The 18,726-nt window shown below is 54.8% G+C and overlaps 1 protein-coding gene across 7 annotated transcripts in view; it reads left to right on the forward strand.

Annotated features, from left to right (window-relative positions):
* TNS1 (tensin 1) overlaps window positions 1–18,726 on the forward strand; it is a 202,247-nt gene that overhangs the window by 50,219 nt on the left and 133,302 nt on the right. The window contains exon 1 of one of the 7 annotated variants that reach the window (XM_047871208.1): window positions 16,995–17,423. The exons of the other annotated variants lie outside the window; for them this stretch is intronic. The gene's annotated coding sequence lies outside the window, so the exon portion shown is untranslated. Of the gene's footprint in view, window positions 1–16,994; window positions 17,424–18,726 lie in introns of those variants that run through there. 7 annotated transcript variants of the gene reach the window in all.

Here is an 18,726-nt window from a genome sequence, read left to right on the forward strand (position 1 = left end):
GGGCGTGTGTGCACGTGCACACATGTGTATGTGTTTGTGCATGTGTGCGCGTGCGTGTGTGTGAAATATCCTAGGGCGTGGGTGGGGAATGTGTGGAGATTCAGAGAGGCCTGGGATTTGAACCAGCAAGGAGGCTAGAGCCACTGAGCAAGTCTCTCTAACAGGGCTGCGTTCACTGAAGTTTTGTAGGTGGAAGAGAGGGGGAGGGAGAGAGGTCCGGCTTTCGCAGAATTGGGGAAGATGTGGAAACTAGGGAGAAGGGTGCCTTCATGCAAGAGGAACGCTCTAAATATATCCCCAAGGCTCTCCCCTGCCCTTGGGGTCTTAGCATCCCCCCTCCCTCCCTGTGGGCCACTTGTCCTTTCCATAAGGGGAAACTGAGGCCCAGGGTGCCTCTAGCTTCAGTAGAGGGGTGGGTACGACCACAACCACGGAGGGTAACCAGGGAGTTGTCTTGGTCTTTCTGGAGGACAATCTAGGAGGAAACAGGTTGAAGCAGCAGCTGGAGTGAGGTGGGTTGGTTCCGAGGGGGTGCCTTCTGGTGGTGGGGAGCCAGAAAAGGGGCAGCAGGGAACGAAGGAGCAGTTGGGGCCCCTTAACTGGAATCTCAAGAATAGAAGAGGTTGTGTTGGGCCAGGGCAGGGCCAAACAGGTGGTGTGTGTGTCTGGAGGGGCAGGGTGATGTGTCAGCGAGCGACTGGTGTCAGCAGGCACCCTTCGGCAGGGAGCCTCAGCAGCCCCGGCCTCAGTTTCCTCATGTGTGAGACAAGGATGATGAGCTCTAGCTTGCTGGGTTGTGGTGATGAGCTTTGGAAACGATGCCCGTTGTGGGGTGGACGTCCTGTTCCGGGCTGAGGCAGCGAGTGGGGGGCGGCTGATGTGTGCAGCCGGTACCCCTGCTGCCCCACCCCCCTCGCGGAGCGAGCGGACGGGCCTGTGGTCTTTCCCGGGACCGGCAAAGGTGAAGGTCCTTTCCGCTCAGGGAGGCCTCCCCCTCCTCCCGGCAGCCGCCTCCCCTCCTCTCCCTCTCCAATCCCCACCGCCCCCCCTCCCCTCACACGTGAGGGTGATAAACACTCTGCCAGCTCCAAATAGGGCCTGACCTCAGCGGCGAGGCATCTCCCCTCGCCCCCCACCCTCCCAGCCGCCAGCCGCATTCCTGGAGAGGATGAGGTTGGCCTGCTCTCCCCTCTCGGCCTCCTTTGTCCTGCGGGCTGCTGCCCACCCTGCCGCTTCCTGTGGTCCAGGCTCATCAGGGCCTTGAGTGCCAAAGGGCCCAACTGTGGATCTCAGACAGGATAGTTAATGATCATAATTACAGTGGTTACCACTTATTAAGCAATTAGGACCAGGTTCCATGCTAAGCACATTACACGGATCATGCCAATGAATTTTCAAAACAGCCCTGTGAGGAAGTTGCTATTATTATTATTCCAGTTTTAGCACGGACAGCAGGGGAAGGTGGGAAGGAGAGGGAAACAGGGGAGAGGTCAAACGGCTTGCCCAGCCTCATATAGTTAATGAATGGAGCCAGAAGCCCTATGTTGCTGCTGACCAGAACCTGCTCCTCCCCGCCAGCCAGCATTAGGCTCCGGTCAGCGTGTCCAGCCCAGGACTCAGGACCTAGTCCTGAGAGCAGACGCAAGAATGGGAGGTGAGACTTGCTTAGGAGCCTGGGCCTCCCTGGGGGCATCTCAGCTGCCAGGAAAGATGGGTGGGGATCTCCTGGGTGCCGAGAGCCTTGTAGAAGTTTTGTGTCCCTCGATGTTCCTTCGCCTGTTTTCCTAGCCTTGAAAAGTTAGAACTTGGGCATGCAGATAGCCCTTCTAGGGCACCACCTTAACCCCTTTGTCATCAAGTGTGTTCCAGGCTTTGATGCACAATGGAAGGACTCTTTCATTAATATTTCCCCTGTGAGCCTCATGTTTTGAGAAGTTACATGCATTTTCCTATTTTTGTTAATCAAACACATTTTGACTACCAACTAGTACTTCCAGGAGGTGTGGAATAGCGTATATTCCCATGCTGAGCTGGTGTAATCCCAGCCCCAAAGCTCCAAAGGATGATGTTTTGAAATGTTGACCAAGGCTCACAGCCCTCTGTTTCTACCTTCCAGTTCTCCCAGCTGTCTGACTTTCATTCATCTTGCCGCAGTCTTTCCCTTTCTGCCACTTCTGTGTAACAACTGTTCAGACACCCAAACCCATTGTGCAGCCCGGGCCCTACCAGCCCTCCTCTCCTACCTCTCCCTCCCACAGATCATGTCGTTCTTGTCTTCCTCTCCATGTCTTTCAGGGCTGTAGCTCTCTGCTGGGCCCAGGCTCCTGCTGGGCTGGTTCCCTGGCTGCCTTCTTGGTTCCACTAGCAAGTGTGGGCATCAGAGGCATGTGGGTTCAAACCCTGACTGCCACCTGCTGGCCTTGGGACCTTGAGAAGGTCACATCTGCTCTCTGAGCCACAGTTCCCCCATCTGTAAAATGGGTATGATGTCTACCTCTGAAGGCTGTGTAGGGATCGGAGCCAGTGCAAGTACAGAGCCGGGGTGGGGGGCTGCCCTCGATAAACAGCCGCTGTTGTTCTCCACTATTGTCTCTGCATTCCAGCTGTTCACCTGTGTGGCCAGCCTAGGTCCATCCCCTGTGGCCAATGTCTCAGGTAAGGCTGCATAGCTGCATATTCAGGATGCCTCCATCGTAGACCTATGTATGGTTTCCCAGGCCGTGGGGAGTTTGGGTGAGCTTGGTGGTCTCTCGGCTGCCCTCAGGTGTATTCTCCCTTCCCATTGTACAATTCCATTCTCACCAGGCTATTCTCTCTCACCTAGTCACGAAAAAAAAAAAAAAAAAGACTTGTGGGCATCTGGGTGGTTCAGTCAGTTAAGCATCCAACCCTTGATTCTGGCTCAGGTCATGATCTCCCAGTCTCGAGACCGAGTCCCGTGTCAGGCTCTGCACTGAGCACCGAGCCTGCTTGGGATTCCCTCTCCTTCTCTCTCTCCCCCGACTCACTCGCATGCTTGCTCTCTCTCTCTCTCTCTCTCTCTCTCTCTCAAAATAGATAAATAAACATTAAAAATAAAAAGACTTGCTTTTATAACCTTTTACTCATTTAAGTGCTAGAATGTACAGGCTTACTCTGCAATGATATACTTTTGGTTTCTTTTAATATACAAAAGTATTAAAATAAAATGGTTGGGCCGTGCTTCCGGCTAACAGCATCTTGAATACCACACTTCATAGAACGTGGATCCGCTGACTCCCCCCTCCCCTGCCACGTGTGTGCGCACGTGCGTGTGTTTGTCAATTCTTTATTGTGGCAGATTTGAAACTTGTACAGAAGTAGCAAGAATAGCATAATGAACTCCTTTGTACCCGTGTTTGACAACCATCAGTTTTTGCTGTTTTTGTTTCATCTGCCCCCCTCACTCCCTTATTTTTGCTGGAGTGTTTTTAAAGCAAATCCCAGACATTATATCATTCCACTGTAAATACTTCACTCTGTATCATTAACAGATAAGGACTTTTAATTTTAACATTACCATAGTACCGTTATCACAGTCAGCATAATTAATAATAATTTCTTAGGAGCAGCTAATACCTAGTATGTGTCCCATTTTCCCTCATCCTGTTTCAGTTGCTTTGTGTGTATCAGGCAAATAAACTTGGAAACTGTGCTCTCATCTATTTCTGTAATGATCGTGTATCTACATATATTATTGCCTCTGTCCCTTCGCCGATCAGCTGATGCCATGTGATCACATTTCCGATGGGTCCTCGTTCCATAGTTTCTGTCCCTGGCCTCTCCCTTCCGGGTTTCCCTACGGGCTCCCAACCGGAGGGTCTCTGTCCAGCTACATGTGAAATCCGGAGCTCAGTTATCCTTCCCTTCTCAGCTTCCCCTCTCTGGCCTTGGCCTGCAGGTCTGTTGCCCTGTCCCCGGAAAAGAGGGGGCTCTGGAAGGAGGGGCTGTGGGGAGAGAGCAGCACCCCAGAGTGCCTAATCTGCTAAACACTGCCTCCCTGAGATGTCTGTGTAAGGCTGCCTGGCTTGCTCAGAGTGGGGGTGGGGGGTGGGGGGTCGAGTGTGGAGTGGGGGGGCCGGAAGGGGGTGGCCAGCAGGGTCCCGCGGCTCTGGGAAGCACAGCTGCCTTACTTACCAAGCCGGTGGCTGGGATGGCTGAGTCTTCGTGGGAACGCTCTCCCCTCTCTCAGCTGCAGTCCCCACCATGACCCCACCTCCTGTGCCTCTGTGCCCTCTGCCTTCATCTCCAGCCAAGGTCCTGTGCTCTTGGAGCCTGGTCGGCTGGTGTCAGGCTTGGGAGGCTGCTCTGATCCTGCCCGGTCCCATCTTCCCGGGGCTGGGAAAGTCACACCCCAGAGTCCCCCGGGCCTGCTTCCTTCCATTCTCCCTTTGCTTCTGGGGCCTCTCGCCTCGGCTCTGCTGGTTGGCAGTGCTGCCTCCTGGGGAATTGAGGGGATGGGGATACTTGGGGCCTCTTCTTGGCTTATGTTTTTTTCAGTGAAAAGGAAACCTGGCGCCTTTGGGAAGCCACAGTCTCTCGCTGGCCCTCACTGTTCTCATGTGAGGCATGTCCAGAACAGCTCTTGACCTCATTGACTGAGTTGCCCAGAGGGGCACTTGAGATTTAGGTGAGCCTGTGTGTGTGTGTGTGTATGCGCGCACACACAGACTTTAAAACTGCTGCCCTGGAACATGGTCAGGCTACAAGGTGAGATAAGACTTAGGGGCGCCTGGGTGGCTCAGTCGGTTAAGCGTCCGACTTCGGCTCGGGTCATACGCGGATCCGTGTGTATGTGTGCCTGTGAATGCCAGTGTGTGTGTGTCAATGTGGATCTTTGTGAGTTGGAGCCCCATGTGGGGCCCTGTGCTGACGGCTTGGAACCTGGAGCCTGCATCGGATTCTGTGTCTTGCCCTCTCTCTGTCCCTCCCCCGCTTGCACTCTGTCTCTGTCTCTCAATAATAAATAAATGTTAAAAAAATTTAATTCTTTAAAAAGACTCAGATGAGGACTGCTCCACGTCACCAAAGTGCAGCGGAACTTTCTAGTTCCCAGTCTCTGTTGCAACCACATCTCTCATTCGCTCCTGTTGCCTCTTTCCTTTAGGGACCTCAGGTTCCTTGGCTTTGTTCCTTCTCTTTCCTGTCTGTTCTGTGTCCCTTCTTCTGGGGCCCTGAGGGCTCTGCGTGTTCATGTCATCCCCTGGATCCTCCCTTGTTCCCCTTCGTCCTGACTCTCCAGCCCTAAAATCCAAAGACCTCTCCCTCTTGACTTCATGGGTGGAGGAAGCCCCTTTCTTAGTCTTCACACCTCCATTTCCCAAACCCTTGGTGACTTGGAGGTTTGAGGGCTCATGTCCTCCTGTCCCCTGTTATGGGGACCGTCGTTACGCCTCTGGCAGCTGCAGATGCCCCAGAACAGCCCCTAACGTCTGACACTTTTGTGGGGGTACTGCCCTTGCGTGTGTGTTACTCACAGTCCCCCTCCTGGGCCTGTAATGAACACGATTTTTTTCCCCGAGAAAGGTGATGATCCCTAAGATGTCCCTGATCTACTTGGTGGCACTGAAAATACATGATTTAAGAGTCAGCCAGGAGGGGGATGGTTTGAAGTCCTAGGAGGAGCCCTGGCTTAGGAGCTGGGAGACCTGGGTTCAAATTCTGGGTCTCTCACTTCCTAGCAGCGGGGTCTCAGCGGACCCCAGTCCCTTCACCTGCATGATACAATGATGTCATTGAGTTGTAGTGAGCACGGGGGTAATGAAGCGCTCCCCTGGCGAGAGGGGCTCCGCCAGGCTGGTGTGTACTTAGTACGGGAGGCTCATGGGGCGTGTGTTTGCCCAGCTTGGGGCTGGAATGCAGAGAGGTCTTATAGTTTAGCTTGCGTCTCAGGATGGACACAGACCTCTTCTCCTTCCCTGCGTGCATGTCCCTGGGGGGAAACTGAGGCCTACAGTGGGCCCGGGGTCCCTGGAGAGGGGAGAGTGGCAGGCTCCTGGCCAAGGTGTCTGTGCCGGCGGCGTCGGCCCCTGGGGCTCCTCCAGGACGGCGCTGCGGGTGGGTGGAATCCACAGGGGTGAGACAGCGAGTCCGGAACGTGCCGAGGATGCTTGGGGCCGCTTATCTTGGGCCAGGAATGCGCTGCAGTATTATTAGCCGACGGCCTTCTCGCCTTTGGAATAACCACCCGGGTGGCGTGGCAGACATCTGTCCAGTTCTGCCTGCCCAGACAGTCCACGGGTGCCTACGCCAAGCCTCCCGTGGCTGGAGCTCACACGTGTGCCTATGTGCAAGTGTGTGTGTGTGTGTGTGTGTGTGTGTGTGTGTGTGCGTGCGTGTGCATCCTTGGAAGTATGCACATGGATCCGTGTGTGTGTGTGCGTGTGGATGCCAGTGTGTGTGTGTCAGTGTGGATCTTTGGGGGCCTTTAGGCACAGGAATGTGTGTGCAAAGAGTGTGCATGTGTATTCTGTAGACATAGTTCCTTGCCTGTGTGTGCAGACAGGTGTGTGTGCCTGAGTTTAAGTACATGTGCTTGTGCGTAGTGCTTGGGTACCTGTGCATACATACACAAATGTGTGTGTATGTGAGCGTGCGAGCGTACATGGTTGTGTGGCTGTGTCTGTGTGAGCGCTGCTACCTTGGGGGAAGCAGGTGGCCCCAAGGGGGCCTGGGGGACAGGAGGCGGGTAAAGGACAGAGGGGAGGCTGATGAGTCCACCAGGGCATGATGAGAGGCTGGGAGGCTGGATGGCGAACCACGGCCAGACATGCAGGGCAGAGAGCAGGGGCTGCTGGGCTCTTGGCGCCTGGGGTCTGGGCCGTTCCCCTCTATTGGACTCTCTAAGGCAGCATGAGCCCTGAGGTCAGCCGGCCTGGGTCCAAGTCCTGCCTCCATCGCCCACTGGCCATCACTTGGGCAAGTGGCTCCTCAGCTTCTCCAAGCCTCAGTTTCCTCATCTGTATGGTGATGGGCATAATAGTGTCTGCCCGGTAGAATTCATGAGAGAGAAAAAAAATGCAGTGCCTGGGACATAGTGAGAGCTTGATAACTGAGAACATATCACCATCATCATCATGATTATAGACTCCTCTGTCTGCCCCACATCTAGCCTTGGCAATCCCTCTGTGGTCGGGACCCCAGGCAGGATGGGGGACCCCCAGTTCATTCTTGCCCGATAGTAAGATGGAGGCCAGAGAGGGCACAGATCGGCCACGGGTCACCAGGACCCAGACCCTGGCTCCTGGGGACTCTTCCCTCCTGCTACACTGCCTTGTTCCTATTTCTGGGTTACCAGGCTGGAGAGGGAAGGAGAGTCTGGCAGGCTTTCTCACCTGGGCCAGCCGCTGCAGACAGCCCAGGGCCAATCTGTTTATCATTCAGCTTCTTAAAGGACCGAAGTTTCCACTCTCGGTCTTAACTGCTCTCCTGTGAGTCTCCTGCTTTCCAGCTCCCCTGATCCTGCTGCAAATCTTGAATTTCAGATGGAGATGAGTCAGCCCCAACGAAGGCAGGCCCCAGGGTCCTCACCCCCTTGCCCAGTCCTGACCAGGAGAGCTGGCCATCTGGCAACGTCCTCGCACCTGCTTGGGATACCGCAACTCCACCTTCTGCTCCTGACTGTGGCCAGATGGGGTGGGATTCCTAGGGAGTGCTGGGCCCATTTAGAGCTGAGCCCCCACCTGGCCTTCCTCTGCCCCTGCCAGCACATCCCACATCCTCTGCCTTGGCCCTGCTGGGCCTCTCTGGACCTCCCAGGTGCCAGGACAGCTGCCCGCCCCCGGGAAGCGAGCCCAGAGTGTCGCCAGGACTGTGGAGGTGGGAGCGGGCACTTTGGCGCCTGGGCATGGTGGGCGGGGTGGGCAGAGGCAGGTGGGGTCTGCCAGGATCCCTCAGCCTGGACAGGCGGTGGTTGCCCTGGACACCAGCTAGAAGAGACTTGTTCCTCATAACCATCACCAACTACCTGGAAGGAAAAGAAAAAACCAACAACAACAGCAAAAACAGCCATCAAACTTTTTTTTTTTTTTTTGAACCTGCTGTTAATGGCCGATTGGCTGTACATTATTAAACAGGCAGCTGGAGATCTGCCAGGGTAGGGTGCTTGAGCCAAGACTCCCAGCTTGAACACAATGTTCCTAGGAAAACAGTCACCCGCGGGGTCCCTGGGGAGGAGCAGCCAGAGGGAGGGGCTCTAGCGGCTGCCCCTTGCCCTGCTCACCCTTCCTGCCCTGGCCTCTGTTCTGGTCATCGGGGGGGAGCAGGACTGGCCTGCACCTGGAGCCCAAGAATCCTTTATCTGGCCCTGTGGGTCCCTCACCCCCCCAGGGGCCTGAGCCCCTCTTTCCTTCCTCATGGTTAAGTGGACACAGTCCTCCTTCCATCCCTGCATGGCTAAGCCCAGCACCGGCTCTCCTGGGGGCTAGTGTGATGCAGGTTGGGAGCTGGACACATGACTCTAGGGTTGACTGCATTGAGTTCCTCCCTATGGTGACATTGGGACTCCCTACTTGTCCTTTCTGGGCTTTAGCTTCCATATAACTATGATGAGAGGATTGGGTTAGTCAACTCTAAATTCTTGTCAACGTTTGTGAGCCCAGAATTGGGTGGCCCTGGGGAGAGCCCGGGGTGATTGTTTTCCAGAGTTTGGAGCCCTTCTTGCCCTATCCCTGGTCCCTTCAGTGTCACCAGGAGCCACGTCTCAAGCTAAGCCCTGACAGGAGGGGCTGACCACTGGCCCCATTCACATCGTTTTGGACAGCCCCTCCAGCCCCCCTGGAGCCAACCAGGGGAAAGGTCAAATGTCTGAAGGTGATAGCAAGTGGGAGAGTAAGCTGGGGCTCTGGTGTTTGGGTGACTTCCATCTTGGTGAAGCCAATGTGGCACAAGGGAACATGGATAAAAAGCACAGAATGGGGTCGAGGTCACCACCAGGGTGGGCCTGCCACCTTCTGCATGGTCAGGCTGCTGCTGGCATGTGTGTGTGGGTCATCGGCTTGGGCACTGAGTCCTTAGGAGCCCTCCATGAACCTCCTGGACATAATATGACATGGTGCTTCGGAGAACCGCTGGGGTTCAGGCCTATCGTCCCGCCTCTCTGCTCTTGTCTTGCTGACTTTGGGCAGGCGACTTTGCCTCTCGTGTCTGAGCTCCCTCCACTGTTCGAAGGGGGTTAGAAGGACATCTACTCCCAGGCCTGTGGTGGGGAGGGAATGAGCTAATAAGGCATGTGTGGGGTTTATAATGGGGCCTGGCACATGTTACGGGCACATTAGCCATTAGGATCTAAGCGATTCCTCCCTCTGGCTTTCCGGTCTTTCCCCTTGCACCACTCAGCACCGTTCCTGATACGTGTTTGTGCTTCTGTTTGTTCGGCGTCTCGTCCTCTAGACCAAGTGTCCCTGCGGGCAGGTGCTCCATCTGGCTTTGCGTGTGATCCACCTGTGGTGCTGGCCTGACCCTCTGTGGGCACTCCAAAGCATTTGTTGAATGGATGGGTGAATATATGAATGAATGAAGGCCAACTGGGACGGGATCAGAAGCAGGGAAACAACCGAGTACCTGGCAGGTGGAAAGATCCAGAAACTGTGGAAGAGCTGGGAATGCCCAGCCTGTGAAACAAGTATTTGGGGAGAGTGTGAACAGGTGTGTGTGTGGGGGGGGGGGCGGAGAGAGAGAAAGACAGGAAGCAGGTTGCCACTCATTGGAGCCTTCCAGCCTCAGCTGGGTGTGGGAGCGGACTCTAAGGGCCTGGTGTGTGAAAGCAGAGGCTGGCGAGTGAGCATCTGTCAGGCACAGGAGAGCCCGGCACCCAAACAGGATGTCGATGGGCAAAGGCCCTGAGGTCCCTGCTGACATACTGTGGCTGCTTCAGTTAGGAGAGTAGTAGCAATCGTAGCTGATGTCTCTGAACATCAGTTTCCTTATCTACAAAATGGGGTTCATAATGGTCAATATCCATAGGGTTGTTGGAAGGATTGAAGTTAATATCCACGAGCTCTAGGGATAGTGCCTGGCACATGTGAAGCCCTCAATAAGTGTGAGTGTTTATTAAACAGGGCCTAAGACATCCGTGAGAAGGAGAGATGAACTGGGACTCTGGGGTGGAGGTGGTGAAGGCTTCTTTGAAGGAGGATGTGGGGGATGCTCTGTGTCAGACTCTGTAATCATTTGTGAGAGAGGTTCATAACTTGCCTGAGGTCACACAGCTGGTGAGTGGGGTAGCCAGGCTTCAGTGATGGTCCGGGTGGCACCAAAGCCTAGACTCTTTCCCTTCCCATCCCTGGGCCTTAGTAAGATAGGGCCAGCTTTCCCTGGCTCTCATACTCCAGGAGGGACGGCCCTCATTTCAAGGTGAAGCAAAGAGATTATTATTAGCTGTAGGGTAAAAGTCCTCTGGAGGGAGTCTCCAGCTCTGTTCAGCCCTGAAAGTGCTATATAATTAAGAAAATATGGCGGGCGGGAGGGGAGGGGAGCGCTGAAATTTTCAGCAGCCCATTGCCACAGAGCACAGAGCAAGAAGTAGTCATACGAAGAATGTTGGAGGCCTGAGGTTCAATGTTAAGGAGAGGGAATGGTGGGGTGAGGGTCGGTTGGGGGTGAGAGAAAGGAAGATGCACGGAAGATGAGGAGGTGGGAAGGCCATGTAGGTGATGAGGGGCTGGAGGGGAGGAATCCAGCTTTGGCAGGATCTGGGCTGCTGGGGAGCTCCAGACTTTGGGCAAGGGTGCCCATCTGGGGCCAGACCGCACAGAGCAGTGGCAAAGGGTGAGTCTTGGTGGGGGTGGGGGTGGGAGGCCAGTTGGCCAGCCTGGGACAGCATGTGTGAGCCAAACGTTCGGCCACAAGCCTGGCTCCTCGCCTTCTCCAGCTCAGCAGCCGGCTTGGCTAAAGGTCAGCTCCCAGGCTGGGGCCAGCATGCTCCCTACTGATCGGCGCCCACAGGCCTGGCCTTGTCAGGATGCCGTTGCGTCCTTAGCAGCTGCTCAGCTCCTGACGGATGCTGCCTTTTGGATATTCAGAGATGAATGGGAAATGGTCCCAGGCTTCAAGGAATTCACAGATGAAGAGGCAGGGAGACAAAGGAGGAGTATGTAGGCAGTACAGTTTGCCCTTGCTCACTTTCTCAAGACAGTTTTTCAAATATTGGATGATGTATGTTGTGTCCTTTATCGTCTGAAATAAAAATTGGGCTCAATCTCTTTAGCCTTTCTTGTGCTTTTATTCAATAAATGCTTATGGAGTGTCTTCTGCTGTCCTCTTCTGGATGCTGTTTGGTTTACAGAGTATAGGAGAGAACTCAACACGTCTGATGATGTTTGAGAGGCATGGAATAGAGTAGAACTCTCATCTCCTTTGGTCTAGATTCTATACCTCTATTAATGCAACCCAAAGAGCATGTGCCTTTTGGTGGCAGCCATATCCTCCTGAGAGCAGAATTCTGAATTTTCTGTTTTCTGTTGCCGCTAAATCTTAGACTTTTCCTTGCACGAACTATTATTAATTCAGTGTTTTTATTTTATGACTTTTTAACCTTAGTTTAGGATTTGACCTCAAGAGAAATGTTCCCTTACTAATTCTGGTCTGTTTGTAGTGTCAATTTTGTATTTTGGTTCAGTTCAACATCTTTCTTTTGCTTTTTTACCTTTGTGTGCTTGGTAAGCCTTGGTTCTAAGTCTTCATCCAAGTTACTGATAAGTATGTTGGACAAGCCAGGGCAGAGGACAGAGCCCTTTGGCAAGTCAGGAAGTTGACATTGATCTATTAATCAACACCCCTTGGCTTGCTGGCTCGGAATCCACTCGGCTTTCTATCTCGTCTCCAAGCATTTCATCACGGCTCCTGCCAACACCTTCCTGAAATCCAGATAACCTGGGTGTGGGGGATTCCCCGACTGTCCAGTCTAGGGACCTTGTAATAATGGGGTTAGGGTGGTGGGTGTGTGTGTGAGGGAGGGCTGTGGGTTCTCTGAAAGGATCCAGGCTGAAGCCGGTGACCATCGCTGGTTTAGGATTGAGAGGAATCCTGTCCCAGAGGCGATTAACTCCCAGAGTCCTTACAGCTTTAAAATTGGCTTTCTCAGGGGAGACAGGGATTTGTGTGCAGTGAACTGGCACCAGCAATGACTTTCTGCCAAGGACCAATGTCTGCCTAGAAACGTATTCCAGCAATCTTCCGAGGGATCTTCGAGGTTGTCAGCTGGGGGGATGGAAGCCAAGAGGGACCAAGAGCATCCTCTGGTCACCAGGGCATTGGTGGCCGAGTGGGGCTGGACCCCAAGGCCCTGACTTCCAGTCTGAGGTTCTTGGGGCTGGATCCGAGTGCCTTTCCTGGGTGGAAACTGAGGCAGGCTCAGGAGGGAGGGGCTGCCAGCATGTGTCTTGGGGGCAAGCTGTTGGCAGGCCATTTTTCTCATGCTTCTCCTGTTCTTTTGATCCTCTGTCCTCAGACCACAGGCGCAAACCAGAGAGGAGGAAACCAGAATGTGGAAGGCCTGGAGCTTCTCCCTCCCTGGGGCAGTGTGTGGCAAAGGGCCCAAGGCTCTGCCCAGCTCTGTACTCTGAGAGATGCTGGGAATGCATGCAAATGAGATGCAAATAAGGGGCAGTGGTGAGGAGGGGGTGCCCCTGCTGCTGCCTCAGTCTGGCCTGAATGTCGAGGATGACAAACAGAAAAGGAAGAGACCTGTGACCTGGGCTGTGGAGCCCAGCATCAGGAAGGAAAGGAGAGGGGCTCTGTGGGGCAGCAGGGTGGGGTGTGGCTTCTGGAGCCAGCTCTGGGGAGGGGGGCACGCGGAAGGGGGAGGACCAGAGAATGGCCCTGAGATGAAAGTATCCTGGAGAAAGCCCAAGCTCATCTCTAGCTGCAGGGGCGGGGGGGATGTGGTCAGAAGGGAGAGGGTGCAACTCAATGCACAGACATTGACCAAATGCCTATGGTGTCCCCCACGGCCTGGCTCCCAGCCAGCTGTGTTATGGGCCCAGCAGGATTCTGAGGCCCAAGGCCTCTCCCCTGGGGACCTGGGCATGTGGCCCTCCCTGCCTTCTCTGTGGTAGAGAGGGATGAAAAGAGTGGGGGCCAAGGGCACTAGAGGGGAGTAGCTCCAGCATCTCCCTGCCCTGTGCTAGGAAGATTGGGAAGCCAATTCCTGACTGCTGGGTGTTGGTCTACTCATAGCCCAGCTCAGAGGAACTTGCCCTTAGCTCCAGAAGGATCTGGGAACCTGGCTCTGCAAGAGTGGGGGTTACGTGACACATGACACGATGACCTCCAGAGGGAGCGCTGGCACCCAGCATTCCCAGTTGTATTGGGGAGTGAGACAGCCTTGAGTTGCAAGACCTGGATTCAGACTCTGTTTCATCAGCTGCCCTGTGGTCTTGGGTTAACTGCTCTGAGCCCAGCTCTAAGACTGGGATAAGAATGATAGCTTATAGCCATTTCTCAGATTTGAATGGGGGCCTGCACGGAAACACACACGGGAAAGTTTTGGTGCAGGGTAGGTCCTCAAGTATTGATGCAAATGTAATGAAGGATAACATGGGAGCAACTCTGTGCTGGCCCATGGGGCCACGAGGCCAGGGGGAGTCTGGATTCAACATTCGCTGGCAGTATTTCCCTTGACTTTATCTTTGCCCTTTCTTCTCTGTCTCTGTGTGTCCCTTTGTCCTCCTTTCTGTCACATCCCCTCCTGTTCCATTGAAAGTGCCTAACTCAGCACCTGGCCCCAACATGCACGATTCATTTCGCTGCTCTTCTCAATGGCTACTCTGTGGCTCAGTGGCCCTGTCCCAGCGCCCCCAGCTTTGTCTCCTTGCTCCTTCTGGGGCTCTGTTTCTGACCCCCTCTTTGTCCTGCTCTCTCTCCTCCTGACTTTCCTTGCTCTCTGTTTCTCCTGCTTCTATCTTCCATCAACAAGCATCCATTGACTCCTTGCTAGATGCCAGGCACAGCCCTGCTACTTTCTGGGTTCTGTGTCTCTCTCTGCCTCCTTGCTGCCGGCCTCTCTCCCTCCCACCCCTTCAGCCTCCTGCCCTCCCTTCCCCCAGCTCCACAGTCTCCAACACTGGTATTATTCAGTTTTATGAGAAACCCCCAGGCCTACCCCTGAATGGACCAACCACAACTGGAACCAGATGTGCAGTCCAGCACGTGGGGATGGGAGGGAGGGAGGGAGGGAGGAGGGAAAGGGGCATGGGCCGGCTTAGGAGGTAGGGAGGGGATGGGGGTTGGGAGATGGAAAACCCTGGGAATCCCTTGTCTGCTCTGGCTCAGGGGAGGAGGGCTTTGTGGAGGGGAGGGAATAGGGGCTAAGCAGTCTCCTGTAGAAAGCAGCTCTCACTCTGTGTGTGTGTGTGTGTGTGTGTGTGTGTGTGTGTGACTATGCATGTGCATGTGTGAGAGGCTGAGACTGATACTGGTGAAAGTCCAGGGAGGGACTGGGGGTGGATGGTCAGCTATGGGACAGCTCTTAGAAATAAAGGGAAGGCTACTCAATTTCTTTGGAATCTCCCAGCTCCTTGGAAGCCCCTCCCTCCCATCCCATCTATCCTTGACCTTCTGTCTGTGCAGTTTCTAGAGGCTTACTGAATTCATGCCTCCTTGCCCCAGGAGGGCTGGGAAAGAGAGGTGGTATTGGGGTGGAGGATGAGAGTGTCACCTCCAGTGGCTCCTTGCTAGCAATTGAAGCAGGCATCTCTCAGAGCCTCCTGATCTGCTGCAGATGATGCGTGAGGGACATGGTGTAAATGATCCTCAAGTCCTAGCAAGGTCAGTTTTTCTGATGGTCAGTTTTTTATATAGCTTTGAAGATAAAAGTCTGCCAACAGTTATCTTGGTACAGCTTTGTGCAGAATCAAACATTAAAAAGTGTTCGTTTATTCAGTCTGTAGCCAACCATCCATCTATCCATCACTCCACCATTTATTTATTCAGTCTGCATTCACTGAGAATCTATGCGGCCACCTTGCACTGGGTACCCAGCATGCGAGGAAAGGGGAAGGAAATGATGAATGAATCTTCGCTCAACTCACTGGGACATAGACAAGTGCACCCAACCAGTGAGTGTCCCGGCATTAATGTATGAGCAAGAGCCCTCAGTGTTCAGAGGAGGGGCCAGTGCCTCCTGGAGGGGCAGTTGCAGAAGGACCCAGGGAGGATGTGGCTTTTGAATTGAGGCCTGATCGTGGAGAAGGAAAAGGGGGAATGGTGCCTTGAAAAGGCTTAGAGGTGGGGCTGTGTCACAGAGGGTCCTTCTGCAGTGCTGGGACTGGATCTGGTAGGCAGTGGGGAGCCTGGGATAGTTTGGTGTCAGTCAGGGTGATGGTGGGGTGTGGGTTGGAAGGAGGAGATGGGGAGGATGGCGTGTCTGCCATTCATGACCCAAGACAGGGAGGGGGTTTCCGCTTCTGTGGCAGACTCCCCATCTACCTTTAGGGGAGCCCAGATTGCTGACGTGGAATCTCTCACTTCCCTCCCCTGACCATGGCTGAACCAAGCCCCTGAGTCGATGTTGGTCTGCAGGGATGTGGGAGTTAGTAGGACAGGCTATTAGGATTCATCTTTGTCCCAGAGTTGGGACGAGGGAGGGCTAGACTCTTTCCTCACACAGTCCACAGTCTCAGAGGCACATTCTGTGGGGCCGCATCTCTCCTATCTCTGTCTCTGGCTGCACCTACACACTCACAGAGGGAGGCCCCTGGCAAGGGCTGGTAGGTTTGGAGATACTGGGATTTGGGACTCTGGGAATCCAGACTCTCCACCTGGGAAGGGGTGAAGTCATCTTGTTCTGGAGGCAGGGGGTGGGCGCAGTGATGCTTCCATCTCCACCCTGCCCACATTAGGGTCCTGGGAAGGTGCTACTCCTACCCCCCCCCCCCCAATCCTCAAGGCTTCACTGTCACTGAAGCAGGGGGAGCAGCCCTCCAAAGTACTGATTGTTGCCCTGTGACACTGGCCCTAGATGCCCCCAGATCTTTCCTGAGACTGTTTGTCCCTCCTCTGGGTCTTCCCTGTCACTTTCCTGGGGAAGCGTTTGGATGAATTAATAAAATTAGTGAGTGTTAGAACTGGAAGACATCCTGAAGACCTTTGGATCCAAACTCATCATACAGCAGGGGAAACTGAGGCTCAGAAATGCAGGTCACTGGCCCAGATGGGGAAGAGAAGGGCCTTTCAGTGTCTGGAGAGCTGAGCGGTGAGGAGCTTGGCTCTGGAATGAGCCTATCCAAGGTCGACTTTCTGCTCAACACCATCCTGTGTGGTCTTGGACAAGTCACCGAAGCACTCCAGGATCGCTTTCTTCAGCTAGAATAACAGGGGAGATTTGAAGATTAAGTGAGAGAGAGAATATTCTTTAAGTGTCCGGCATGCAACAGGTGTGTTGCAAATAAATGACTTTTCCCTTCTCCTCAAAATAATCCTGTCCACTTATCTTCAAACTTTTCAAATCACGTTTCCCCTGATATTTTTAATTATAAATAAATTTTGTCCATATAGGAAAGTTGAAAGGATTAAATGGTAAACTCCGTAGGTTCTATAATGAATCCTTTGGTATATTTGCTTTATCACATTTCTGTTTATCTCTCCATCCATCGGTCCATGTTATTGTTTGATGCGTTTCAAAGACAGCTGAAGCATGCAATTCATTAACCAGAGTTCCTCTTCGCATCACTTTTGCATATAAAACCACAAATGCCTTCACTCAGCCGGGAGAAAAAAAAGCAGAGATGAAGAAAAAAACGGGCTCAGAAGTGAGCTTCTGGGTCTCCTGTCACAAAATGAGTTGGGATTGGCATAGAGCAGGGTGCTCTCCAACTGGGAGTTGCCAGTTATTCTGATAATTATCATCGTTACTGCCATGTGACCAAACATCCTTCTCCGCCCCGCAGCCCTTTGGCCATTTCTCTGCTGCTCTGTTTCTTCCGTGGGGTCCTGGACCTCTTGCCACCTGTCCTCCCGCTTCTGCCCCCAGGCCCTCTGTTGCCTCCCTGCAGGTCCTTGGCTGGCTGCTGAAGGAGGTGGGGGCTGCATTGCGGGGCCCCAGGCGCCCGCCCTGCCGGGAGCTGCCCGGAGTCGGCTGAGCGCTTCAGGGGTTAAAGGCGGCGGCGGCGGGCGGGCTGCTGGCCGGCTCGGGGAAGGAGGCGGTGCGCCGCCGGCCCGCCCGCCGGGGGAGGGAGCCGGGCGAGCGGCGCCCTGGCTCAGTTGCTCCCAGCAGTGGCCCTGGGACCAGCTCCGCTCCTGCTCCCGCTCCTGCCCTGGACACAAGGCTTACTCACGCCCTCCTCCCGGCAGCCAGCTTACCAGCTTCTTGCCAGCCACAGCTGCTGCCCCGTCATTGCCCACTGCCTCTGTCCCAGACAGAGGGGCACCCAGGCACCCACCCACCCGGTGGCTCTTCTGTCAGAAAGGTGAGTGTGGGGTGTGTGTGTGTGTGTGTGTGTGTGTGTGTGTGTGTGTGTGTGTGTGCTGGCCTGTCCTACTGATGCTGTCAGGACCTCCCATCACATAAATTAGGGGAGGGGGAGGTCAGCCCACCTGGTCACCTGTCCCGGGGCTAGGCCAGCCCCCAGCCCCCAGCCCGACCTGTCAGTCCCCTGCCCTCATTGTCTGGTTCTGGCAGGGTGTCTGGGGTGTGGTTGTCCCCCGCCAGAAGAGACCAGTCAGGAGGAGTTTTGTTTGCCGGGGAAGTTGCCGGTGTCAGTGGCTGCTTGAGACTGAGGCCAGCAGGGCGAGAGGGGGCGGTCGGGAGTGTGGGTCTGCGGGGCTCTCCTCCCCTCCCTGCTGTCCATACCAGGGGTGCCTCAGGAGGGGACCAGGAGATGGGCGTGGGAATTTTTCCTCTTCATTTCTTTCCCAGCCACCGCTGGAGCTGCTGCCGGGCCCTGTTCTCCGGGCTCCCCTTGCTCCCACCTCTCATCTCCCAGAGGGCTGCCCAAGGCTTCCAGGGAGGGTCTAGTGGGCCCGGAAGGGTTTCCCCGCTGCGCTCACCTCCCCGCAGCTTGGGTCCCTGGGTCCCTGGGCACAGCCTGGCATAAGTGCCCCCTGCTGCCCTCCCCCAGCCAGCAGCTCTCATTCCCTCCTCACCCCTCTGGGCAGAAATGGCTAATCCAGGTGGTTAATGAACAGACACACGCAGCTGCTTTCCACCCCCCTCTCCTTCCTCTCTTCCCACCCCTGTCTCCTCCTCTGACCCTCTGATGCCCTGCCTGCCACCCTTTCCCAAGTGGGGGAGTCTATGCAGAGCTAAACCTCAGTGTCTGGCCCCCACCCCCCAATTCAGGACCAGGGCCAGGACTGCCTGCCCAGATGTTTCTCTGCTGGCCACTGTCTTAGAAGAGGAAACTGGGAGGGGGTGACCAGGGGTGACCAGGAGAAGCCTGCTGTGCCCCCCAGCCGGGCTCCCTGCAGGGCATGCGGTTAGGGGACAGGATGGGTGCTGGGTAGGGGAGGGCAGGACAAGCAGTTGTGGGGTGAGGCTCAGAGGAGGAACTGGAAACCAGGGTTCCAGAATCTTTGGGGACAGGGGTTTTTCTTCTGGAAGCTGCAGAACTTCTTCCATGTGGCAGAATCAAAGCAGGGGGGTCAGGAGGGCGTGGGGGAGCACTCTCTTTCCTTGAGTCTCTGCTGGGCCCCTTCCTGAAGCTGCCTGGGTGGGGTGGGGACCATTGTGGCTCAGACTTGGCCTTAAGTCGCTTCTAACCCTGCCAGCTG

This window comes from Prionailurus viverrinus, chromosome C1 (assembly GCF_022837055.1).
Source record: "Prionailurus viverrinus isolate Anna chromosome C1, UM_Priviv_1.0, whole genome shotgun sequence".
Lineage (NCBI taxonomy): Eukaryota > Metazoa > Chordata > Mammalia > Carnivora > Felidae > Prionailurus > Prionailurus viverrinus.